This window comes from Branchiostoma belcheri, unplaced genomic scaffold, assembly GCF_001625305.1.
Source record: "Branchiostoma belcheri isolate BF01 breed outbred unplaced genomic scaffold, Haploidv18h27 scaffold13, whole genome shotgun sequence".
Taxonomy (NCBI): Eukaryota; Metazoa; Chordata; class Leptocardii; order Amphioxiformes; family Branchiostomatidae; genus Branchiostoma; species Branchiostoma belcheri.
In genome coordinates this window covers 4,681,451-4,703,816 of record NW_017802713.1, presented here as the reverse complement: position 1 = coordinate 4,703,816, position 22,366 = coordinate 4,681,451, and positions in this window count along the sequence as shown.

The following is a 22,366-nucleotide window of genomic DNA, read 5'->3' as shown; positions in this document are numbered from 1 at the left end:
TTGACATTAAAAAGCACATTTTAACCCATACTACATTGTTTTGTAAGGTACATTAGTCTCGCAGTGTGTTTGTGCCATAGCAAAAGATATGTCATAGCAGAATATATGTACAATTGCTGTAAACAAAATTCTATGTTATCATAACGTGTAACATTAGCGTTACTGTAAATGTGTCTGTTAAACTAGAAAGGCCGATATTTGGTTTGGAGGAAATCCAGCATGGCGTCACCACATTTCACTTCACGGCATGGCGGGGAAAGAAGGAGATATACAAGGTAAAACAAAGCTTTTTATTGATATAACTATAGTATGAAGTCAAATTAAATAAAAATGCAACAATTGGATAGCTATCTCCTACAATATTGGTTAGTAGAAAAGTTTGACATACATACCCCAAAACACTTGAATGCAGTATCAATATGGTATGTCTATGTTAGTAGTAATATGTAAGTCGGAGGTACCTCAAGAACCGTTTATTGCAGTGTGGTGCCGCATTAGTATACAAATGCACCGTTCAAAATGTGATGTATTCCGCCATCTTGCCTAGATTTCTTTCCTTTGACTTCTGTGTTCGGGGCGATTGCCCGGCAAATGGATAATTGACCCGGTGCGATTGTCCAGCCATGAGCTGTCTAGGGCGATCGCCCGGCCAGCCATGAGTTGGCCAAGGGCAATTGCCCGGCCCATAAGCTAGCTACGTAGGGGCGACAGTCCGACCCATAAGCTAGCCAGGGCGGTTGCCCGGACCATGAGCTTGGCCTGGTAAGGGCGAAAGCCCGGCCCATGAGCTGGCTAGGGGCAAGGGACGAATGCCCCTGACGGGATTTAAAGGCGACTACCCTGTTTGGTCTTGGGGCCAATCGCCCTTGCCCAGCACTGGTGTCAGCAGGAGGTGGTGTTTGCCATCTGAAGGCAGTCCAGGGCGTTTGTCCCCACCAGACTCGGGAGTGACAATTTACCGATTTAAGGGAAAGTACATGTCATGTCGTTTTGTTAAAAATGACAAAGATCTCCAGAGCTATGTTTATCAAATTTAATCGTCATACAACATTACGCATACCTTCCGTTGTACATACATTCTGATAATTTCACGCTTAGTTTAATGGAGGAACGTGTGAAAGTAGAATGTTTCATTTCAATCTGCCTCGTAGCATCGTTTGTACAAATGTGATAAAGCATTGTACCAGGTCAATAATTATCGGATTCTTTTCCAGTGTCCACCATGTACAGCCGGTTGTAATCTAAGACTAACTTAGTGCAAACGAAACTTTGTGTTTGATCCCCACTCTGGATACCTGTTCCAGCCGCTTATTCTAACATTAGCTCAAGCACCACTAAACCATATTTACTCCTTGCTCCTCTCGTCCTTTCCTCACATTGTGAATGTCATTCTCTGAGCATCAACCTGTGGTCAACAAAATAAGTATACAGCAAACTAGACAGAGATTAAGCATTTATTGCGACAGACAACTGCGTCTCAGCGTTACAGCAGAAACGAATCTGCACTTTCTGGAAGATGAGAAGCCATGTATATATTTTCTTATTGTCTGGGGCCGGAGGATTACTTTAAGTACAAAAAATTACCCTATTTGTGTTTAAAGTCGTTACCATGTTACAAGGACGATGTGGAACTGTTTGTTAGCTACATGAATGGTAATCCGTTCTATGCGCATTGTAAACTTGGAATAACCTTTCTCCGTACCTATATTTTTACGTAACCTTCATATGCAGCAAACGGTGAAAGAGGGTAATAACGGCATATAAACAATAACATTAGACCGTAACAAACACGTGGAAAAAAGAATGATTTTGTGACTTTCAATCCAAGTAGATTTCTGTGGGTAACTGTAATCATATGCAGAGGTACGGTCTTTTCTTTCTTCTTCCATTAGGCAGCTTTAATGAAGTCCCTCGTACTCGTAGAGCAGAGATCACAACACGAAATAATCAAATCGACAAGATGTCACGCCAAGGACCTAATTAGAAAAGCATTCAATTACAATTAGATGGTCGGTGTAACGAAGAGGGTAGTTAAGCATCAGAATTCCTGGCGCTATTACGGATGTGCACGTGTGTTTATAGCTGTGACCCCAATCTGAGTTAGGCCGTGTCTATACGGAATCACCCAAACCGCGATTCGGGTAACTCACATTCCTCACATCTGGTCCACGTGCCACACACACCTGTGAAACCGTGTCCGAACATAATGCGCTTGAGCTACATTTATTGCTGTTTGATGATAACACGCAAGGCGGCGTGTTATTAATGTCAGAGGTCAACGATCTGCTTGCTGATGCCCCCCTCCCAGCGTTTCTCGGCCGAATGCCGACGTGGTCCCGGCAGAGGCGGTGAAGCTCACCCTAGAACGGACACATTATTTGACCATTACTGCTCTTTAAGTTGCTGCCACGTAAAAGTTGGTATTGCATATAAATAAAGAAATATCACCCCGTAATCCATGACCAGGCGAAGTCACATTGAAATCACATTGCGTTCAGACGCAAATCGCGATGCGGGGAAACCGATTCGAAACCACCTCTAGAAGTGGCTTGGGCTTGAGGCGCTTTCAATATGATTTCGGAGCGTTCATATGGAGCCACTTGAAACCGGCTTCGGGGTAAACCACATGTAAACCGCCTTGGGTGATTCCGTATAGACACGGCCTAAACCTCGAAGGTGTCATATAATGTCACACAGGTGAAAATATTAAAAGACAGATGTGGTTATACAATCATTGACTGTCTGTATCCGGACACTTTAGATATGTACTGCAGCGTGTTGCTTACTGATCACTTAGCCTTGTTGCCAGATTCCAGCTACTTCCCAAGCAGAGATTTAGGTTTTGGGTTATTTTGGGTGTGTTTTTTTATCGGGAATTTGTTTTCTAGCACTTGTTTTTTTTCACCCATTTGGGGTGCGTGAAAACAAAAGTCCGGTACAAAAATCAGTACAAACCTTTGTTTGGAAGAATAGTTTCAAGGGCCTATACACAGGCTACTTCCTCGTCACCACGGCCAATATGTCCCCAAACACATTGTAAACCAACCCACTTGGAAGTGATTATAGCAGAAAAGACCTGCAGCATCAGTGATCATTTCTTCGTTTCCCCACTGCCAGAGTTGGTAACGGCTGGTTCTGTTATCTCAATAAATGCTAAAAGAAAACGCATCACTGTTTTGATACCCTTCTTAATATCCCTAAACGATTTCACCAAATGATCGAAAAAGGCTGTAGACATGTATACGCTAGTGGAGAAAAACATTTCTGACTTCGAAGTAACCGTCACTGTTATGACACCGCGACAAAGCTGGCGACCGATAACCTCTTGACCAACAACGTACATATTTTCAAAGTTTAGCTCAGCAGGCGTCAATTTGGGTACTTCCTATTACTCCACACTGGCCCGCGTAGATTTTAACGATGTATCAGTAGTATGTAGTCAGCAACAGACGCCCCATTTTCCAGGCTCGGTCAGGCTCGGTCAAATGTCAGGGGTCGCCGTCATTATGTTAACGAGTATGAAGATTTATGTTAAGGATATGCAGGTGCATGCTGGAATGTAGCTAATGAGGTAATTAACGACATACAATCGATTATGTTGATATATTCATAACTTTAAGTTATAAGTAATGTAATTATGAGTTAATTTATGTATATTTTGATATGATATATGATAACGGTTTGCTGGCGTCATTGGAAGAGGTCAGATAAAGTTTACGGTGAACTTTTGAACCCGGCTACCTGGGTAACATGTCGTCCAGGCAACGTTTCACAAAAGATGATGCCACGCCTACCGACATTGATACTTTGACAAAAAGCTATTCAGCAGGACAGCAAGACCATCTGCTGTTTGCGGAGGATTGCGAACGTCAGCATGTATACATACCACATTTGCGGTAGATGATTGGGTGAATGCGACCTGCCATCTCAAAAGCGCGGGAACGTTGGCCTTCTATTGTGTTAGTGCTTATACAGTACACAGGGATAAAAGACCAGCGTCACTCGGCTGCGTCTCATTAGTTGAAAGCGCGCCAAAAGGCTAAAGGCTCATCCTGAATCTGTGGTAGATGGACGCCGTAAAACCTCAAACGGAAGACGTGTTTCGTTCTTCACTGCATCACAAAGCGCCTGAAGCGTTTTCAGAACACCGGCGTCGACCAGACTCGGCCGCATATACCAAACTATTACGATTGGTGGTTCGCTAGGCGGCGCTCCCAAGGGGCAGCCGCACATTTGTATCGCTCCGTCAATATCCCAGTTTTTTTTTTATTGGACTTTTATGTCATAAGTCTGGTTATCTACACTTCAAGGGTTATTTACACTTTGACGTTTGCTACACCACTAAGCAACGTTTTTATCTTAAGTGTTTCGACTGGCGCACGTAAACTTTGTTGCTTTATGGTGTCAACGATCCAACAGAAGACAATGGCTACCTGTTGGAGTGCCATGGCCAACTACTCCAAGGAGTTCCTGCGTGGTCTCAAGCAAGCAGCTTCCCCGGTCGGACCTGAACTCAAGGAACACTTCCTCAAGCTTGGAGATTGGAGATTCAGAAGCAGACCCAGGGGAAAGAAGGCTGGTATCAATTTTACTCGTAAAATTTCCACAGTCATCGGGAATAGACCTCTATTATGCAAATATAGACCATCCTGTCCCAAAGGCCGTGTTTAAACGGAATCACCCAAACCGCGATTCGGGTAACACATTCCGCACATCTGGTGAAATCTTGTCCGATCACAATTCGCTTAAGCTACATTTATTGCTGTTTGATGATAACACGCAAGGTGGCGTGTTATTAATGTCAGAGGTCAACGACCTGCTTGCTGATGCCCCCCTCCCAGCGTATCTCGTCCGAATGCCGACGTGGTCCCGCCAGAGGCGGCGAAGCTCGCCCTAGAACGGACACATTATTTGACCATTACTGGTCTTTAAATTGCTGCCACGTAAAAGTTGGTATTGCATATAAATAAAGAAATATCACCCCGTAATCCATGACCAGGCGAAGTCACATTGAAATCACAATGCGTTCAGACGCAAATCGCGATGCGGGGAAACCGATTCGAAACCACCTCTAGAAGTGGCTTGGGATCGAGGCGCTTTCAATGTGATTTCGGAGCGTTCACATGGAGCCACTTGAAACCGGCTTCGGGGTAAACCACATGTAAACCGCCTTGGGTGATTCCGTTTAAACACGGCCAAAGAGAACCAGTCCCTACCAGCCACATGTAAATCAGGCTACATATCCCACTCGGTGCTGGTCGGACAGAATGTCATCACCAGTACCCCAACACAGCTGGTACAGATTCCTATGTCCTGTCAGAAGAACCAGACGGAGACAACCGGTTCCCAACCCAAGGTAGTAAACACGCACAAAGTACCGTCACTGTTCCTCTCTAATGCCAGATCTCTGTGCAACAAGTTGGAGGAGTTTGAATTACGCCTAGTTGACTCATTTTCTGACATTGCCACAATAACGGAGACGTGGTTTAACCCGTCACTACCAGCTGACATGACTAACATTACAGGCTTTACAACCTTCTCCAGTCCGCGTATGCATCGCACGGGAGGAGGTGTCGCTGTATATGTCAAGAACGATCTCCCCTCCTGCTCTCTTGACGTGCATGTTCCCAGTGACATCGAATGTACCTGGATTAAAGTAAGATCACGCCGGTTACCTCGAAACGTCTCATGTCTGGCAGTCTGCGCAGTGTACAGTCCACCTAATTCTCCTCATGTAGAACAACTCGTTGATCACTTGGTTGAAACCATCGACAGTCTAACAACCAAGCACCCTTACATAGGAGTCGTAATTGGTGGTGACTTTAACCGTGCCGATACCAGCAGGCTGTGTAAGAACCACAACCTACATCAGATCGTTAACCAGCCGACTAGGGGCCAGGCAACGCTCGACCTGCTTTTTACGGACTTAAAGCAGTATTACTCCGCCCCCTCCGTGGTGGATCCTCTAGCAACCAGCGATCATAACGTCGTACTTCTGCAACCGAGGATGAGACGCGTATCCAACACCGTCATCAACGTGTTTGCCGGCCCATCCGGGACTCGTCCTTACGTCTATTTGGGCAGTGGATAACGTCGCACCAGTGGCAGGAAGTCTCCACAGCTAGTACTGTAGGTGAGAAGTCTCGAGCCATGCACGAGACTTTGCAGTCGAAAATTGAGGATTTCTTCCCACTCATAACCAAGATAAGCCATGGATGACCCCGGCCATTAAGTCGCTAATCCGCACACGTCAGCAAGCCTTCGCAAGAGGGGACGTTGCCACCTGGAAAATACTCCGAAACAAAGTCCAGCGTAAAATCAAGGCGTCTAAAAAGACTCACTACAATACCAAAATTAACGATCTTAAAAATCAACATGCTTCCCAGTGGCATAAGGAAATCAAAGCTATGGCCAACATAAACCGTTGTGAACCTGTTATCAACATTGAAGGTTTGAGCCCTAGCGACTACCGTGCCACCGCCGATGAAATAAACAAAACACTATCTGCCGTCATCCAGTCTCTCCCACCACATGACACATCTCTATTGCCAGCTTACTTACCTGCACACCCAGCACCGATCGTTAAACCACGGGAAGTCTATCAAAAACTGCAAAAAGTGAAAACTAAAAAAGCCGCGGGACCAGACGGGATTCCGGCTAAACTCGTAAGAGAATTAGCATACGAATTGAGCACTTCCCTCGCTGATATTCTAAACTCGTCCCTTGTACAAGGCACAACACCGGAGGAATGGAAGCGCGCCATTGTGGTCCCCATACCGAAATCCAGACCCCCTTCGGTCACCGAACTTCGTCCGATATCTTTGACCTCCATCCTAGGTAAAGTTGCTGAGATTTTTGTGGCCGAGTGGGCCGTGTCAGACATCGCACCTGAAGTAGACCCCCAACAATTCGGATGCCTTAAAGGCAGATCGACGACCCACTGTCTATTGGATTTTACACACGAACTATTCTCCGATCAGCCAGGAACTTTATGCTCACTTGTACCCACAGACTTTAGCAAGGCATTCGACCGGGTCAGCCATAACATCGCCATATGCCGTCTGATTGAGTTAGGTCTCCGCCCATCGCTCGTCAGGTGGATATCGGACTTTATGACGAATAGAACACAGGTCGTGCGATATCACGGGGCGCTCTCGGACAGTGCTACGGTAACCTGTGGTCTTCCACAGGGAACCATTCTCGGGCCCCTGATCTTTATCGCGTATATTAACAGCGCATCACGGCAAGCATCAAATTTGTGGACGACCTGAATCTGCTGGACATACGTCATCGTTCCATACCAACGCCATCCTTACAACAGGACCTGACTGATCTTGATAAATGGTCCCACGATCAAAGTATGGTCTTGCACCCCGGGATATGTAAAGTTTTACATGTACAGTTCAGAAAAGTTTCCTGTCCTCTCCCTTCTCTCCAACTCAATAACATTGAACTCAAACAAGTGGAAGTAATGAGAGTCCTGGGTGTCATCCTTCAGGCAGACCTCAAATGGGACGCCCACGTTGAGCACGTATGCAACAGAGCAAGTCAACGGTTATACCTGCTGAGGAGACTATGTTCCAAAGGAGGACCTTGTAACTGTTTACACGTGTTATGTTCGCCCTATCACTGAGTATGCTGCCCCAGTCTGGCATGCTGGCCTGACAAGTTCCCTGAATCAGAAAATCGAGAGAGTCCAGCGAAGGGCAGTCCGAATAATTTTAGGAACCGACTACACTGACTATGCAGAAGCGTGCACCCTTCTCGACCTACCAACTCTACACACACGTCGATCGAACTTAACACTGAAGTTTGCCAAGTCTCTACTGACATCCAAACTGTACAGACACTTCCTTCCACCCATAAGAGAGAGCATCAGCAGTCACCACACCCGCTCTTCTAGTAAACTGAACTTACAACGCTGTAGAACTGATCGCTACAGAAATAGCGCTATTCCGCACATGACAAGACTGATAAACAATTCAATTTAAAGTTCTTAAAAAGAGCCTCGATGACCACTTGTTGAATAATGGAAGGTTTTAATTGTACAGTTAACGATTTTACTTGTCAAAAGGACCCTGATACTGTTCTTTCTATCATATATACATATAACTTTGTATGTCTATGCCAGAGTTTATTATGCACACGCGGATTGACTTTTTGTAGTTCGGTGCTTCTGGGGGCGACACCCAGTAATGTTCCTCATACTAAATATTGCTTTTATCTGTTTTGTCATTTTAACGATTTTAGATATTTTAAGCAAATTAATTTTGATCTGCCAATTTGTACACGAGTCTGTCAATTCAGCCTGTTGGCTGCCATGTGACTTGTTTTTGATTTTAATAATAAACCAGTCTACTGGTAGATAAGATTTCAGATGAGAAATGGGAAAATATTACCTATCTTTTCACGTCCAATGTTCCCAACACAATGGACGGACCCAAACGTGTGCTTGAAACCGTACTGCAGGAGAAAGACTTAACCTGCGGGATGACGTCATCGGGCAAGTCTGGTCATGTACAGGCACTTTATTTCGGAGCACGATTTACTAGTACATAGCAACAAATAAGTCAATCACGAGTCACTCAATGAGTGAGTCACTCACGAGTCACCCAATCAATGAGTCACTCATGAGTCATTCAATGAGTGAGTCACTCACGAGTGACTCATTTTGTTCGTGTATACGTCCGAGCAATAAATGAGTCACTCGCGCGACTATTTTTTTCTGAGCCTTTAGCCTTTTGGCGCGCTTTCAACTAATGAGACGCAGCCGAGTGACGCTGGTCTTTTATCCCTGTGTACTGTATAAGCACTAACACAATAGAAAGCCAACGTTCCCGCGCTTTTGAGATGGCAGGTCGCATTCACCCAATCATCTACCGCAAATGTGGTATGTATACATGCTGACGTTCGCAATCCTCCGCAAACAGCAGATGGTCTTGCTGTCCTGCTGAATAGCTTTTTGTCAAAGTATCAATGTCGGTAGGCGTGGCATCATCTTTTGTGAAACGTTGCCTGGACGACATGTTACCCAGGTAGCCGGGTTCAAAAGTTCACCGTAAACTTTATCTGACCTCTTCCAATGACGCCAGCAAACCGTCATCATATATCATATCAAAATATACATAAATTAACTCATAATTACGTTACCCATAGTTATGAATACATCAACATAATAGATTGTATGTCGTTAATTACCTCCTTAGATACATTCCTGCATGCACCTGCATATCCTTAACATAAATCTGCATACTCGTTAAATAATGACGGTGACCCCTGACATTTGACCGAGCCTGACCGAGCCTGGAAAATGGGGCGTCTGCTGCTGACTATATACTACTTATATCAGTACATCAGAAAAAAACTCATTTCCTACGAGTCAACTGAAACTGTTACTTGTCACAATTACAATACAAAACACTGTTACATTAAAAGAAAACATTCAGCCTTGTGCACATGCAAATGTTTGGCTAAAGTGTAAACTTCCCCACGCCCCCCTCCCTCGTGTACACTATACGACATCCAGTAGATTTCTAGCGGAAACCAATCAGAGGGCTCCTGACTGGTCACCGACTAGCGGCTATTAGCACCTTGTTTCATGTAAATGCCATGAACCCAACCAGAGCGCGTAATTGTTTCTTCAATTCTTGTTTACTTCAGTACTAAGTACTAGTACTTCCACAATTAGTTTGTAAAATCATATCTTAGTAAAATCTACTTTGATGAACGAATCGAAACGGGTCTGTACAGATGAAGTTTTACACATTTAAATGGGGCTGCACTTGCGCTAATGGAGCGACTACTACGGGAAGGAACAGATCCTAGCGAAGCCGAGATTTGTGAAGCAAACGCAACCTGTCGAAGACCGGCCGCCAAACACAAAAATGGAGGGAAATGACAGACAACAAGCCAATAAAGACAACATCACCAGACCAACAAACTTGGAGAACACCACAGCAACTTCAAGCGCTAACGTTGTAAAAACTGTGGAACCTCAAACTACTGTGTGTTTGTTTGCGTCAGCGGAAAGGCTGTCGAAGCAACCACTACATGTAAAACTGCGGCGAAAAAGGAACATGTGTTCGTCCCAAATCTGGACGCAAGTAGTGAGCTACAAAAGTAATAGAACCTATGCATCTTGCTTGTTGCTGTCAACTTACCCGTTAAAGATTGAACCGATACATGTGCCTACCATAACTTGCTATACCCTGCCAAACACGACTACATATTACTGTTACTCTTCATTTTGTGCTGTATAATGTTTATGCGTTACATTATATATCATTGTCATTTCTGTGAATTCCTTAAACATCTACTGTTAGTTTGTGTAACATTACGTAGTGCTACAATCTGCGTAAAAAGTAGGCTTCATTGCGTGTTAACTGCTAAGTCGTCATGGTATTGAAAACTGTTTCATTGTGCCGTTCTTCTACAAACAGCAGAATTATGAAGATACCCATTCTCAATACACAAGCTGCAAACTAAAGAAATGGCAGTCCTACGAAAATTCTCTTTGTAATGTATAAGCGCTTTATATAAACGAACAATGGTTGTGAAGTACGTGTTTTCGCACATCGTGTGCCACCGGATCAGTGGTAATTGGCTACTCTACAAGTGAAAGAACCGGGTCCGTGGGCCTTGATAAATTATTCATAAATCGGTCGCCGCTAGAAATTTACTGGATGGCATTCAGTGACGAGCCCCCTCCCTCCCCTAACTAAACATGTCGTCCCCGGAAAGGACCCCATCCCCAAGTATAATGGTTTGGATGAAATGCTTGATTTAAAAAAATATATCTATTTAAAAAGTTGTACGTACCGTCTAACGGTGACCTTTTTGGAGATTACCCTTCCAAAGCAGACATACACGTCTCTGATCATATTTTGTAACATTTCTCACGAAGTACGTGTACAAGGCGACAGTTGGTCATCTCCCCTGGTGTCTTACAGTAAAGACTGTCCATCCTTGGTCTGTTGGCCTGATGTAAGGTGACTGCATCCATGATAAGGGGACTGCACCCATGATTGCAGCGTTTCTTCTGTCTTTCAAGAGCACGGAAAGACGTGCAAAATTTTACGCTGTTTCAAATTACGGCTCATATGATTCAGCTTTAAACGATGAAAAATATAAATTAAAAAAAAATGTTGGTTTTGTGACGTGGCAAACTTTTGCATACGTCCCTATATTACTACAACTTATACACAGGAGTGCCTCAAGGCACAAAGCTAGGACCAATAATATTTCTGTGTATGATCAACGATGCTAGCCAACAGCACAGTGATCGTTGGAAGTATGTGGACGATTTGTCCTTGGGAGAGAACAGACACGTGGGTTAACAGTCACAACTCCAGAACCAAGTAGACTCTCTCGAGGAATGGTCGGGGAACGCTGGTCTAAAGCTCAACCCGGACAAGTGTATGACTCTGACAGTGTGTTTCATGAAGAACCCTTCTCCACCCTTACCCATAACCCTGAATGGAAGTGTACTTAAATCTGTGGACTTTGCAAAAGTGCTAGGGTTATGGCTGCAGTCAAACCTGAAGTGGAACAAACAGATCAGCGAGTCAACTAAGAAGGCCAGCAAACGCTTGTTCATGCTGCGAAAGTTGAGAGCTTTCTGCCTCCCTGTAGCGGACTTAGTAACTGTATACTGTGGTTTTATTAGACCTGTCTTAGAGTATTGCGCACCGGTATGGCACCACAGTCTAACCCACCAACAGGCAGCAACCATCGAACAAGTACAAAAACGTGCCTGTCGTACCATCCTGGAAAAGCACTATACTGACTATGCCTCAGCTCTACAACAGTGTGGTCTTGAGACACTGGAGAACAGAAGAGTCAACCTGTGCCGTAAGTTTGCAGTCAGCATGGAGAAGTCAGAGAGAACTGCTGACCTGCTACCTCCAACCCGGGGACAGTCAAACCGACGTGAACTCAGAAACTCTACAAAACGGACTCTGCCTATCACACGTACAACAAGATGTTACAACAGCCCTTTACCATCCCTCTTAAGACTGTTGAAATAATCGAAATGATGTTACTCTTGAACTTGTAAATGTCTCTAATATATTTTGTGAAACTTGTATATGGAATGTAAATGTAATTTTGATATTTAAGATGCAAATGTGAGCATAATTTGAATCTCGTTATGCTAAATGTGTTTAATATGTTGACTGTGCAGTCGTTAATGTTTTTAAAAGAAATGATGTACATCTCTGAACGCAATTCAGCTTCTGCTGCAATGTTCGTGATTTTAGCAATAAACCATTTTTGATTGATTGATGATTGATACAACTTGTTGTAAACCCTTGTATATTTGACGTACTATAAGCAACAAGCTTCTGTATGTGACATTTTGGACCCCAGTCACTATGTTTTCGATCAAAATATTTGTGGTTTTAACATCTGATTTAACGGTTCCGGTTGTCATTCTGAGTTTCATTACTCAGAATTCATTCCGGCAGATTAAATAGAAGTTCATAAGTTCATGGGTACAATAAGCTGCAGATGAAAATGTTGACCTGTGTTAACACCACCTGGAACGCTAAATCTAACACATAAAATTTAACACCATCAACTATTCATAACAAACAACATATAGAATATACAATAAAAAGATAGAATATACAATAAAAAGCCCGGAAGTATAAAATCTCAGATTTTACTTGTTACATTTGTTTATTGTTTATTTGAATGATCTCCATTAGTAAGTATAACTATACGCTTATACTATTCTTCCTGGAGCCTTAAAAACATATTACAAACTTATACACAAACGTATATACACTTGCTTTTTGCCACACATAAAATACAACAACCTGTAACTATTACTTAACCTATGATATTCTATATACAACAAAGTAATGAGGTAAGAGATTGTTTGAGAGGTCAGAGGTTAATGCAGTAAATAATACATACAAGTTATATATTTACATATAAAAATCATTATGCTACCACCAATGCTAATGGTGCGGATGATTTGATGTGTTGTGGGAAAGTGTTGTAGGATTTTGTGCATCTGTACAGGAATGTCCTAGTAGCAGAGGAAGTTCTGGGTTTTGGTAGTCTGAAGCCTCCCGCCTGTGAAAGTCGTGTGTTGTGTTGATGTGTGTTGTTGATTTTGCGTAGCTTATCGTAGATACTAACAGGTTTGCCAGAAGTCAGGAGTTTGTGGAACGTGGAGAGTGTGTTTGTGTAAAGTATTTCGTTAACTCTGAGCCAGTTTAATCTACTGTGCAGTTCGTCGATCCTGCAGTTATACTCTGCATTTAACACAAGCCTAGCCGCCTTATTTTGTAAAATCTGCAACCCGTTCAGGTTAGATTGAGAACTGGACGATTGAAGGCAGGAGCAGTAGTCCAGATGACTCAGGACAAGTGTTTGAGTTGCCGTCTTTAGCGTGTCACCCGTTTTAAATACAGATATGACGTTTTGGAACAAATTGTCATATTTCGTTGTGTGGCAATGTTTTGTTGAAAATGAGTGGTGATAAATATAGTCTTTTTTCAGCTACTTACATCCCCATAGGAATATCCTGAAATATATATCTTCTGGTATGTATCATTATAACAAATGTTGTCATTGATTCTTATTGCAATGATTTTTGTGGCTGTTAGAGCGTTTATCACAAAATGGTATTGTAAAATGATTGCCACGCAACGAAATATCACACTTTGTTTCAAACCGCCTTTGTCATTGTTAGGGAAACAAGTCTTTTGCAGATAATGTTTTGAAAGTTCACTTTTCTATTTCAAAATCGATGGGGTCAACTGGAACGTACTTCATTCAGCTTCACACATTTATCAGACATGTCAGACTATGGCTCTTGATGCAGCCATCCTAGACATCATTCAGGGTGAACTCAAGTGTCTGTATAGATAAGTTTTGCAAAATATAACTTACCCTTTTCTTGTACGGTAATGCTGATGTTATTCGGGATATCCATGTACACTCTTGTGCTAAATGTGAAGTAGAATAAGGCTATGTTATAATAATACGTTACTGAAATAATAATTATAATTGAATTTATAAGTAAAATCCATCCAGCCAATGCTTTTTATATTAGTTTTGCCTACGGCGAAAATTCAATAGGGAATTCCAGTACTATTACATTGACAATGCAAAACTACTTGGAAAAAACTATTACCTGTTAAGCAGCTGACTCTCTTGCGCACTCACCATCTTTTTCTGCAACTCAGTAGTAGCAGTTTCGTTGCGTTTACATTCTTTTATAAACTTGCACGAAATATTTCGCTCTGGTTTTGTGCATAACCATGTAGCATTTAGGATAGGTCTAGAAAAATCACACTGTGGTCTCATTCTGTGATCTATTGTTCTACTAAAGCTACATTCGGTCCATTCAGAAATGTTGACTATGGTATCAACAAAGTTACAATACGTAACACGTCTGTTCAGAAAAGAGTCATGGATTCTCCTTAAAATGTGCACAGCTTCACTTGGCTGTATTAGCTTTACAGAGACGGAAAAGTTTCCCGGCCAACTTAGGAGAAACTGAGCCACGTAAGATCCATTCTTGTAGTCTGTTACTTTTCCAGGCGTACATGACTTTAAAGGGTAGGTAGTGTACATTTTTGCTAGCAGAAAAGCTCCTCCGTGAATTTTCAGATGAGTATTTTTATCCCGGGAAGTTATTTTTATAGTGATATTTTCCCCAACTTGAAAGATGGGTTTAGGGTTGACAATAGACAGAGACATCTTATCAGCAGTAGTGAGCTTACTAAAGTCAAAACCATCGTGAGCATTTCGCAACGCAGGTGTAATTAGATTTCCTCCCACCTGCTTTCGGAGAAGTTGAGATGTTAATTGGTACCAGTTTGTGTAATATAAGCCACTGTACACAGGTGCCTGTAGAACAAACAATAGAGCGATCAGTTTGCAATTGTTTATTAACCCTACCTAGACGGGGGGGGGGGGCTAAAAGTGCCCGCGGCAACTTTGATGTCACCTAGCGTCTGAACGGCTAGCCGTAGAATGGTCAAACTTGGTGACTTTTCCTAAAATATTGTTGGCAACAATTCTCTATCATTGGAATAAGATCATGATTTTTTGTGTTGCCATGGCAACGGGTTTCTGACAGGAATTTTTTGCTAAATTTAGTACTTTTTGTTTCAACAATAGAATTTTATGGGTTTTATGTCAAGTTACTCATGGTTTCTAATATTAATAACATCCCATATAATTTTATGTAAATTTTCTCATTAAATATGCATAATTTATGCTAATTTGATGACGTCATGGGCCAAAATCCAAGATGGCGGACCATATCATTAGAACAGGTATATACAGGTTATTTTCATTAAAATTTCATCAATAATTCCATTTCTTTTTCCAAAAAAGGTTTAAATGAAGGTCTTTAGTATGTTTACAATGTATTTTAGGCTTTATCATGAAAAAAAAACTATTTTTGAAAATTCAAGATTGATGATCCAAGATGGCGGATATCTTAAATATGCATGACGTCATTTTATTGGCAACATAAGACTCAGTACACTATAATATTCTGTCATATGACGTCATCAAATAAGAATGTATTATGCATATTTAATGATCAAATATACATAAAATTATATGGTATGTTATTAAAATTAGCAACCATGAGAAACTTGGCATAAAACCCAAAAAATTCTCTTGTTGAAACAAACATTACTAAATTTAGCAAAAAATGCCTGTCAGAAACCCGTTTCCATGGCAACACAAAAAATTATTATCTTATTCCAATGATAGAGAATTGTTGCCAACAATATTCTAGGAATAGTCACCAAGTTTGGCCGTTCTAGCGCTAGCCGTTCAGACGCTAGGTGACATCAAAGTTGGCACGGACACTTTTAGCCTCCCCCCCCGTCTAGGTAGGGTTAAAAGACCAAATGTAACTACTAATTACTATAGATTAATACGACGCTGTTTGGAATATAAATGTTTTTACAACTCGCAGTTCAAATGGTTTTTTTCCAAAAGAAACTACAGATATGCAATCTCTCGGTCTGCCCTGTACCTACTCTAATGAAACATATTTTAGTTCCATCTAAAGGTGTCGACAAATGCTTTAACCCTTTTTTGGGCATGCTCAAACAGGGGGGGGGGGGGCTTTTGAGGCCCGCCCCCTGTAACTCAACAACCTCTTACCATACGGCCACCAAATTTACAGAGAATGGTGTAGTAATTTTTGGTGTAATTATGACGTCACAAGACGTCATTATGACGTCATTTATATGCTTTTTTGGGGTAAGACCGTCAAAAATTGTTTTCCATACAACTCAAAGGAATACAACCAAACGTTAACAAAAATTGTCTATGATAGAATATTAATGTCTGCTTAGACTTATGTTGCCCCTGGGTATACAACACTGAGGTCATGACGTCATGCATAATTCAGCTGTCGGCTATCTTGGATGGGAAATCTTGAATTTTGAAAATTGCATTTTTTTTCCAGAAACAGCCTTAAAACGCAACGCAATTGGAATAAAATGCTCATATGAACGTTTTATGTGAAAAAACACGGAGTTGAGATGAAAAATTCGTGAAAAAGCCATGGCTACATAAGAACTAATTATATGGTCCGCCATCTTAAATTTTGACCGATGACGTCATCAAATTAGCTTAAATTATGAATATTTAAGGATAGAAATTATATATAATTATGTACAAGGTTATTATTGTTAAAAAAGGAAGTGTTTAAAAACATTTAAATTTTAATGTGTGAACCAAAATTACTGATTTTTATTAAGTACCATAGTGGTTCTTTAAAATATCAGCTAGAAAAACCGCACCTGTCCTAACTAATTCTGCTAGTTTGACAGAGCTGCTAAAAGATGTAAACGAAAGAGAATGCGATCGGTTCGAATTCAATTTCGTCAAACATTATCGAACATTATGTAACCAAAAAAAATACAACATAATCAAATCCACTCACCATTTTCTTATACAACACGAGAACAAGTACACAGCAGAAGAATGAGATTATCGTGAGTATTTCACTTTTCGGCCTCATTTTGAAAAACGGTGAAGTAAAAGTTATTCTGTAACACACAACATACACAGAATTCTTAACTTGATAAATTGTTTCTGTAACACACTAGATTTTTTTTACATTTTTAAATATCGATAAAAATACAAGTGATAATAGTTTACTACATTAATGTTGGTATCATCTTTCATTATATTGTACTGGGGAAAGCCTTTAGCCAGGAATTGGCAAAATAAGTTTATCATATAGGAAATAGCAACTCATTTACATTTCCCTATTGGCTATTCCAAGAACAGGGTGTAATAATGACATCATGCACTGTTATCATTACTAAGTATCCATTGCATTCTGTTCAAATTTTTAAAACATATTATTTAAATACAAGTATTGTATGTCAAAAAAATTCTGAAGCTTTTTGGCAGTTAGCTATTCAAACATTATGCTAGAACCAACTTTGTGCCCAGAGTTCCATTCTGTTGTATTTAAAAATAAACACACACACCGGGCATCTGCATTGGGTTAAGAGCAATGTTTGGCATTAGAAGTACATTGGCAAAACTAGATCTTTTGTATCACTACAATGTAAACTGTGTGTATTGCATCGATATTATTATATTAAATCTGAATTCTGGTGCAAGAGCAATATGAATGCCAAGACCCAATAGAAGCTGTACATTCGAAATTCCCTAAATACACTTAAAGAGTTCGGAGGAATTTTTTCGCGGAATTCGGGGTCTCACAAAATACTGAATGTCAACGAGTATCGGCTTTAAAGGAGTTACTTAAGCTGCGTAGATATGATTTTGAAAACGGTCAGACGTTTCAGCTAGTATCCACTAGCTTTCGTCAGCGACTGTGCTTTAGGCTTGTATTGAAAAAAATGTAATTACAAAAACCTTCTAAATTACATGTTTTTCCAAGATACGGCCTATATTGTTTGAATGTTCATATGAACTTTTTATGTAAGGAGATTTAATTATATGGTCCACTACCCGAGATTCCGACTAATGACTTCAGCAAATTAGCATATTTTATGAATATTTTGAAAACGAAATTACATGTTGTAACATAAGATTTATTATTGTTGAAATGATTTATTTTGACCGAGACTTTGTTCATGCCCTCACCGCGGCGGGGCAAACACTGACGTCAAAATGACGTCATAAAATTACAGCATGCATATTTACGTTGTCGGCCATTTTGAATCTAAATCTTGAATTACTGAAATTACTTTTTTTCCAAGATTCAGCTTAAAAGCACAATGCAAATGAACTAAACTGCATATGAACTTTTTAATGTAAAAAAATCATATTTCTGATGAAAAATAAGTGAAAAAAATGAGACTCACAAGGGCTAATAATTTGGTGCTAATAATATGATTCGCCATCTTGGATTTTGACCGGTCGACCAATGATACTCATAATTTTCCTACTTCCCATAATGCCAAGGGCTAATGAAGGATGTGACGTAAGAAGCTTTCGTTATTGAAGTTGATTATTCTACAGAAGAATATTCCACGACAATGCGTGGGATCGCGTGGCGCAATCAGTAGCGCGTTCGGCTTACACCCCGGAGGTCGCGGGTTCGAACCCCACCTTGTCACCGATATTGTGCCCTTCGGATAGGTACTTAACACGAGTTTCCTCACTTCACTCAGGTGAAAATGAGTACCTAGCTTCGGCTAGGGACGTCCCTCGGATAGGACGTTCAATGGTCCCGCGTTTTGGAAGAGCCAAGTTAAAGAACTCACCATACCTTTCAAAAAAGAGTAGGGTACACTGCTGTATGGAGTTGGTGATTCACTTCAAATCAGTCGAATGGAGGCCTGTCGAACCTTTATTTACTATCAGCCACATGTGATTACAACACCACACATGATGATTCTATTATCAACCGGGTGGAGGCAAACCCCGTGTATGTCACGTAGTAAGGTGTGGTATAACCCCAACCAATACGGTCGACCGATGATGATGATGATGATTCTACAGAAAGCGAAAAAAACATCCAAATGTTAATGGCTACATTTGAAACAGTTGACATTTCTGTCTCGTTGTTCTGCTCCACTAGCTTCACGTCTGTTATGAGTAACTTCGAAAGTTCCTTGGTCTTTTCAGTCGTGTTTTTTTCCGTTCATCGTAGAAATCGATCAATAAAATTTTACAGAACTGCCTTACTATATGGTATAAATAATAATGAATAGTACATTTTCTGGCTAAAAAGACTGTTTGGATGGTTTGGGTGCCAAAAGGGAAACTGTTGCAAAGTCACATTACGTATATCCGCTTCCTACGTCATATCCGTCACGAGCACTAGGCATTGTGGGAAGTGGAAAAATGATAAATTATTAAATTAACATAAATCATAAGTATTTAATGATAGAAATTGAATATGATTTTATAACATGTTTTAATGTTAGTAATGTTAGAAATGAAGTGTAATTAAACATTAAAGTTAGAAAATGTTTTAGTTTAAACCAGATTACAGATTTTTTTTCAAAAACTGTCAGAAACCCGTTCCCATTGCAGTACAAACCTATCTTATTACAATGGAAGTGTTGCCAGATATATTTTAAGAAAAGGCTAATGGTTCTATGGGAAGCCGTTCCGGTGTTATAGAAGATAAAAAATGTTGCAGGCCTAAAAAATACCCCTGCCTCTCCTCTTTTTTTTTTAAATGTGGAATATGATTTAATGGAAGCTGTATCCATAAAGATTCATGGCTAATGCTTATTTGTCGTCATTCATAAACTTTAAGTTCATGGGAAAATATTGGCTCAGTTGAGATAATGTCTTGTTTTAAAACTATTATGAACAACGTAAGTCCATTTGAATTGTAATACGGCTGTATTTTACAAAAACATTTTTTAGCAAACAAAAAAGATTGGCAATCCAAGCTAGTGGATTGCAAAAAAATATGCAATACGTTATTGATACCAATACTTTTTTAATGGGCTTAATATGTCTTGGCACATTTTTTTATTGCTCCTTTTGTTAAAGTGTTGTTGTATTCATTTAGTTTTCTTAGTTTTAAGCAAGAAAAGTCTAGTAGAAATAATATTTATAGTCCGGAGATGAGAAAGATATTCTAAGCAATGATAATTAAATGAAAATTAATCTTTATTAAAAATCCCGTGAAAATAGTATCCATGTAAAAATAATTTTTCTCTTGAGATAAGATTTAAAATATTTTTGGTTTGAAAACAAATCCTAAAAATAGGAAACTTTGGTCTTCGTCCAAGAAAGATATGTTTGTACAATAATAGACATCTTTACAAAGTTAATTCAAAGAATATTTAAGGTTATTTTCTTTTATTCTGAAAGACACATTAAAATACGCAATACAAAAAATAGGATGAATTTAAATAAAAGCGTTGATAGTTGTTTAAACAATGTTCTGTCTTGAAACGTTACTTTTTTCAACCCGCTTCTTCTTAAGTAGACACTTAAGATTTAATTTAATGCACTGCTATTGTCACACATTACAATGTCATTTAAAATAATCTTTAAAAATCTATCTAGATATAGATAAATGAATAGATTTACATTAAGATAGATATAGATATTTATGCGTTTACGGGAAAAATGACAGACTGTGCCAGATTTGACTTCATGCAGAACTTAACAAGTATTAGGTCATTATGAAAAAAGGGTTAACTGTTCAGACCAACACTGAGTAAGTTGGACTTACCCACATTTTCGGCCTACTCCGTCGACCTTCTTTACGGAATAGACCCTTCTACTGCAGCTTCATGGACGTCACGTCAGAAACACGTGATTGCAGCAGAGGGTCGTACGTGTCAGATTTATAAGCGTCACGAACCAGAAGCTGCAGATGAACTTACATGCTAAGTATTATGTCAATCACAATCCATTTCTCCACATATAACAGACCGCAGATAAAAGTGTCACTATATTTATCAACGCCTGGATTTTTTTGGGTGCAGCTGTTTCTGGTCTAGGTAGAGAAGTAACACAGGTATATAACAGATTTTACGTCCCCTTTGACATTATTTTGTTTTCGTTATGGATTTCTGGCTTGCATAATCATAAAACATGTTTATGCAAGCATTTACTGAACACTTTAACTACTTATTCTACATCGATAAAGGTTAGACATCCAGGTAATGCGATATGCCAAAAAACAGTTACTCAAGCAACTGGATATGATTTGAAAACGTCAGACGTTTCAGCTAGTATCCACTAGCTTTCGTCAGTGACTGAGAGACCAGGGGGGAAAGCAGGTTTATATACACAACCTGTTGATTGATATGCAAATAAAGTGAAGACAAATTTTTGGAAGTCGAAAAAGGAACAAAAGTCAGACAAGTCAAGACAAGATGATGCAAATTAGTCTGAAAGCTCCTGTTATACAGGACAGGAGCTTAAGTGTTGTCTGTCCTCGGGGCTGGGAGTGCCAAATCCCAAGTGCCGGAAAGATCGACCCGTAGCCCCCCTTCCCTGTTGAGGGTGGGGTTGTACATTCTTTCATATATTGCCTCTTTAACACCCCGTTCCCACCAGCGTGTTTCGCGGTCTAAGACATCCGTGGACTCGAGTTTGAAAGAGTGACCCTGGTTGTGTTGTAGGTGGTGGAAAATAGCTGAGGAGTAGCCGTTGGCACTAGGTCTGCAATGTTCTTTGTACCTTACTTTAAGCGGTCGACTTGTTTCTCCGATGTAGGTGTTGTTACAATTGGGCTCCTCACATTTGAGTCTGTAAATAACATTCGCCTTGGTACCCTTGTGAGGTCGGTCCTTAGGGTGTACCAGTCTTTGTCTGAGGGTTGAGTGAGGTTTGAAGTTAGTGGCTATGTTGAAGTTTTGGAAGATCCGTCGGAGTTTCTCAGATACTCCTTGGACATACGGAATAGTGATGTTGGCCTTGTTTTTGTTGGTCAAAGGTTTGCATTTCTGGGTTTTCTTAGACTGATCTGAAGGTTTGAGCGCTTTGTTGAAAGTCCAGTTTTGGTAGCCACATTTAGCCAGGGCACCTCGGAGGTGTCTATGTTCGTCCGTTTTGGCTTGGTCTGAAGTGACAATGTTGTCTGCACGATGGAAGTCTCCAGTATAGGCTCTGTCACCTATGAGTTAGCAGGTTTTCTAGCCAAGATTTTAGGACCACTAGTGGGGAAATCTCAGCACCATGTACAGAATAGTGCCGACTTTGTCAACAAAATCAAAGACATTCATGTAGAGGATGATGAAACCATCACTTCGTATGACGTGTGCTCACTTTTCACCTCCATACCACCCAAGGAAGCAGTGTCAGTAGTCAAGGAAGCCTTGGAAGCCGATGATACACTTGCAGATAGAACCAACCTATCCGTTGACCAAGTTTGTGAGCTACTAGAACTCTGCTTAGGATGCACATACTTTACCTACAA